Genomic DNA, 6,000 nt, shown 5'->3' with positions numbered 1-6,000 from the left:
GATTGTTGCTTGACGTCAGAAGGTTATTCAGAGCAGATCCAATATGATTCACAGACAAAATTCAGCTAAATACCAAAAGTGTAAATACGTTAATTCCTGTCACCATCTTTATGATTCTACAACTTGCTACTGCAATCATCGACATTATTATTGGACTCCTTACTGCCATTATCGCATGATTCTCCAATATTTTAATGACCTCTGACCATATATGACATGATCTTCGTAATTTTTTTCAAGTGTGGGAAGTCATTTCCGTTTACAAGTCTAAGAAAAACTGACAATGCTTTGGCAAAAAACGAAAAACGACAAAACTACAGAAAGGGCAAAATGAACCCCACCAAAACCAGCGGTAATCTCAGGTGCTCTGGAAGGGTAAGCAGATCCTGACATCCATTGTATTACACCTATTAATAAGCTGATCAAATGAACAATTGTTTTATGACAAAGGATAGAATAGGAATTTATTTTGCCACTAGACATTAAATCATCATCATCATCATCATCATTCTTTCACTCATGAAAGCCATCATCTTCTTTACTCTCTTGCTCATTACTTTGACCATTTTCATTATGTGCTGGCTCATTAATGTCATTATCTTGATAATTATATGACTTATTACTGCCGCTATCTTCATAATTATTTGACTTATCACTAACAACATCTATACGATGGGGTGCCATTCTATTCATGATCAGTGTTCTTGGTATCTGAATTTTCATCTGAGTCAAATGTTAACGCACCAGTATCGTATGAAATGGAAACCTATCAAGGAGGCAAGGAAATGTTCTTTTCATTTTCCTAATGTTACTTGTATTGAAGGACTTGACGAAATTTTCAAGTCTATTTTCGCCAAGTGTTATTGGAATTTTTGATCCATCTAGTATCCTTGAAAAAAAGGTTTCCATGTCTTCCTCCTCTTCTTGTTTAAGAATAAATATTGCAGTTGTAACAGCTGCAATAAACTCTTCATCATTTTCCAAGACACCATATTTAAAAATGTATCTAGCAATGTCATCAAAATAAGTCATATCAAAAAAACCTGAATCTTCAAAGAAGAAATACTTGACATTTGTTTTAGAAGGTCTTTTAAGAAAAAAATAACTTCGGACATATTTGTTATCAACTTCTTTGAAATCTTCAGCTGTATACTTTAAGTTTTCAATCAGCTTATTTGCCAAGAAATGATTATCAACTTCGACAAAGACTTGCTCACTACCTTTATAGGATGACGGTCTACATAATGAAACCACAACTAGAGTACTTCCATACTTGAATAAGCATTCATCACAGAATTCATAATTTGTGAATATAACCTCTAAATTTTTGCCATAATCTGTTAACCCATCGAGCAGTGACCTCATGATGAATGCATTGATGTAATTGCATTTGGATAAACCAATTAATTTCGATAGAATAAAACTGAAAAAATCAGGGTCTTTCATTGTATGTAAGTACTTTCCAATCTCCAGTAGAATTTTATCTTTGTTTTGCCTTTCCACATTGGACAGAGGTTTGTATAAACACTCCATAATCATATTCAAATACCATCCTTTCACAGATTGTTCATCATCATCATATTCATCCCTTTCATAATTCCATGTGTCAAAGTATATTTCTATCATTTTTTTAACAAGCAGAGTATTGTCAACTGGAACAATAGTCTCATTACAGTTATCAGCAATGGATGATGGTCGACAAAAATTTTGAATAACTGCAGTACTTCCATATTTGAACAAGTATTTTTTACAAAAATCGAAATACCTTGAGACAGCTTTAGAATGTTCACCGTGACAAGTTAATCCATCTAAGAAAAACTTCATCGAATCACGATCAATTTTCTCAGATTCTAAAACGTTACTACTGAGGTTCGAGAGGAACAAATTTACAAAAGATTCATTTCCATTCCTTACTCCAATATCAAACAGGTAATATCCAATTCTTCTGTGATGCATTGGGTTTAAACTGCAGTCTATGTTATAAGGATCATAATTAGGGTCTGTATCATCTTTATGATAAAGCATTTTTGACATTTCAGAAAATACTGACTTAAATTTATGTTTTTTCACCAACAATGAAAGCAGGTTGTTTGACAAAACATCATCTGATATAAACATATACACATGATTTTGTTTCTTAAATTTTCTGTAACTTTCTGGTCTTATATATTCCAGGAAAAAACATGATGAAAGCAGGTCTTCAGGACATTCTTCCCCATATGATAGCAAAACTGCTTCAGCAATTGTTGCATGCTGAAAACAATAAGTTTCCTCCTCTCTATCTTTTACCAAATACTTTCCATTTAACGACAAATCACGGACTGCTGTTGAAATAAGTGTTTTTTTTATTTTTTTCATCTTTCTGTTCATTATAAGATAATATTCTAAGAAGTAAGTTATTATCTAAACAGTTCAAACCAATGTTGCCTTTCAAAGCTACATAAACAAGAGTACTGTACTGATATTTTTTGTAGGTTTTATCAAAACCTTCAGCATACAGGTGTTTCATTGTGTTTACAAGACTTTCTCTTGTGTTTGTAAAGTATAACAGTCCAAGTACAGTCAAAGTTTTATCAATGCAAAACATGTGACAAGCTTGAGGATAGCCTTCTAAGGTCTTACATTTAATTATTTGTTCAACACTAAACCTGCATACCGTCAACAACTGATTATCAGCATTAGTACTAACACTTTCTTTACACATATCAAAAAAGTTACAATTACACACTGACACATTAAATTTTTTCATATGCTTTAATAATATTTCCCTTTTTTCAGACTGACTTAAATCATAAGTTTCATTATCTAAATTCATAACTTTAGTTTCCCTTAGTATTGATTGACTCTCTAAAATACTTTTGTTACAGCCTGGACTTTCCCTTATGTTCAATATAACTTTGCTTTGAGAATTCTCACTGCGAACAGAATCGTAGATAACGTTTAACGTATGTTCATTAATATGTGAGTTTGTTTGACCAAAAAGATCATCAACTATAATGAAAATTTTACATTTATAATCTATTAGATCTCTCATCGTTTCAATTTCATTGTTTACCATGTACATTGGTGTGAACCCTTTATCTTTAAATTGCACAGCTAACTGTAGACTCAATGCTGTTTTCCCACGGCCTCCTTTTGATATAATTACCAAGAAGTTTTCTCTCTCTAGGAAATCAAAAACTTTGTTCTGTGTCTCAGTTTCTACAAACGTGTCTTTCAAATCTTCCCTGAATCTTCTAATCCTTGATTCTGTCTGTTCTGTTAAATATTAAATTTACATCCTGCATTAGAATGACCAATTCAGAGGGTCAAATATCAAATCAATATCTTCAAGCACGAAGAAAAAAAGTGTGGAAAACTGATTATTTAAGTGAATTTTCTAAGTCCAAGAACCATAACTCTGCACAAAATCATCAGACCAAAACAAAATTCGTACTATGTCTGTCACTTGTCATGATCATGATAAAACTATATACCTATTATTAAATCAATATCTTCAAGCTTGACGAAAAAAGTGTGGAAAACTGAATATTTGAGTGAATTTTTCTAAGTCATAGGACCATAACTCTGCACAAAATTCGAACGTGATCTGTAACTTGTCATAATAAAACAATATACCAAATATCAAATCAATATATTCAAGCATGAAGAAAAACAGTGTGGAAAACTGATTTGCCAGACTGACGGATCTACAGACAGAAGGAGTGCAAACCTAAAGTCCCCTTCAACTACGTCGGTAGGTGACTTAATAGCAATGAGGTTAAGAGTTCAGACAAAGAGCAATTCATATATAATAAAGGTTCCTGTCCAGTAAAACCTGATAAATGTTGCATGCGTACGAAGGGCCTTTTCTGATTTAACTTCACCAGGAACGCTGAGTATTTGAAGGCCAAAGATGTATAAGAACCAAAATAGATGGAGATCCATATGACCATAAAGTCCCTCCAAAAAAATAGCAAAATCCATCTTAGATCAACTTTGCCTGAGGGAGCTGAAACCTTAGTTTCTTTATGAGTTCAAAATTCACAAACAGATTTTTTTTGACTGGGCTAGTCAAGATCTTCTATTTTCTTAGATCTTAAACTTTATGCAATTTGTAAATGCTGTTTGTAACATCAGATTCACATTCATGACTCACATTATGTTCTTTTATTTGCTTGTTGCAGCCAAGAAAAACAACTATATTTGATACAGAATTGTTTCCTTCAAATTTTCAGCAAGACAAGGGAACAAACAATGTCTTGAATTTTACAAGTAACTTTTTAAGTAGCTAATAGGATTTCCTGTGGTTTAATGCTTTCTTTATTATCCAAATAATTTTAAGCCTTTGGGTTGAGTCAAAAACATAAGAAATGAGTAAACCTTATTTCAATAAGTGCAGTCCAGTGAAATTTAAGTTACTATGGAAAATACTCTATCTTTCCTTATACAACTATACATACCCAATAAATTTCTTTTTCTTTCATCTGAAAAAGTTTTTAGAAAATAAGTTAACTATGCAAAACACAGAAACTATTAAGTGCCTTAAGTAATAAAATCCAACATTTTGAAGGTAATTTGTTACAAGATAGAGATCTGTTTATATATTTATTTTTAAATAAATTTTATTATTATCAATATCTTGCACTAGGGGTGCAACATGTGAACAGTCTCTGCTTACCCTTCTGGAGCACCTGAGATCACCCCAGTTTTTTGGTGGGGCTGTTGTTGCTAAGTCTTTTGTTTTCTATGTTTTTGTTTTGTATACAGTTGTTTGTCTTTTGGTCTTTTTTGTTTTTTCTTGACATGGCATTGTTAGTTTATTTTTCGACTTTTTTCAGTTTGAATGTCCCTTTGGGTTCTTTCCCCTTTCTTATAGACTTTACCTGCCATTATCAAAAAGCTTTTATTTGAGCAAATCAACAGGAAGTGCAATGTGTGAATAATATATATTATTCATTGGTTCAAATAATTAATAAGTAACCAGCCATTCATCTGTTGTGTGTAAAGGAATAAACTGCTTCGCTAAGCGCAGCTGGATACGCCCGCAGAGGTCCAACCCTGAACAGTTGGGGCAAAAATGGACACAATATTCAAGCTTGATACAGGTCTGAATGTTGATTGTAATTAAATATTTGGCATATTAAAGGTTTCTGAATAAATGTAGTCAAAGAACTTGAAATTGGTTATATGAATTGAATTTATATTCAATTAAAGATTTCTTGCTGTTGTGCAATACATTGTGCTGTTGCGCAATACTAAGTAAATAAACAAATAAAGTTCAATTTCTTCTTAATGTCATATTTGAAATTTATGAAAATCAATAGGGAGATTACATCAATAGCTATAAATAATTCACCAAAGTGTCATGAGAACTGATGAAAGCATTTTTTAGTTATTGTCAGAAAACTGGAAATCCCCCTTTTTTTATGAATAAAACCCTGTAACTCGGAAACGTAAAATCTAAAATTCATAAAAATCAAAAGGGAGCTCTTGTTAATAGATATAAACAATTCACCAAAATTTCTTGCAAGTTGGTGAAAGCATTCTTGAGTTATTGTCAGAAAACTGGAAAATCCCCCCTTTTTTAATGAATAAAACCCCAAAACTCGGAAACAGTAAATCTGAAATTTATAAAAAACGAAAGGGAGCTCACGTCAATAGATATAAACAATTCAATAAAGTTTCATGCATATTGGTTAAAGCGTTTTTGAGTTAATGTCCGACATGTTGACGACGGACGGACGGACAGACGGACGGACAGACGGTCAACGGTATAAAACAGTTGTTTTCTTATTCAAATGAGTAGAACAGTTGTTTTCTTGTTAAAGCTGCATATGAGTAGAACAGTTGATTTCTTGTTTAAACTTGATATAAGTAGAACAGTTGATTTCTTGTTTAAACTGCATATGAGAAGAACAGTTGATTTCCTGTTTAAACTGCATATGAGTAGAACAGTTGTTTTCTTGTTTAAACTGCATATGAGTAGAACAGTTGTTTTCTTGTTAAAACTGCATGAGT

General features: G+C 32.2%; 1 protein-coding gene across 2 annotated transcripts in view; it reads right to left on the bottom strand.

Annotated features, from left to right (window-relative positions):
* Positions 1-2,735: 2,735 nt before the first annotated feature.
* Positions 2,736-6,000, bottom strand: part of LOC127712770 (myosin-1-like) — a 63,845-nt gene continuing 60,580 nt past the window's right edge. The window contains exons 5-6 of one of the 2 annotated variants that reach the window (XM_052219392.1): positions 4,443-4,466; positions 2,736-3,258 (exon numbers count right to left, since the gene is read on the bottom strand). The gene's annotated coding sequence lies outside the window, so the exon portion shown is untranslated. The remainder of the gene's footprint in view (positions 3,259-4,442; positions 4,467-6,000) is intronic. The other variant, XR_007987304.1, reaches the window with a different exon arrangement.

This window comes from Mytilus californianus, unplaced genomic scaffold (assembly GCF_021869535.1).
Source record: "Mytilus californianus isolate M0D057914Y unplaced genomic scaffold, xbMytCali1.0.p SCAF_8, whole genome shotgun sequence".
NCBI classification, from domain to species: Eukaryota; Metazoa; Mollusca; class Bivalvia; order Mytilida; family Mytilidae; genus Mytilus; species Mytilus californianus.
Note: the sequence above shows the minus strand (reverse complement) of the source record. Positions and strands in the feature narration are given on the sequence as shown.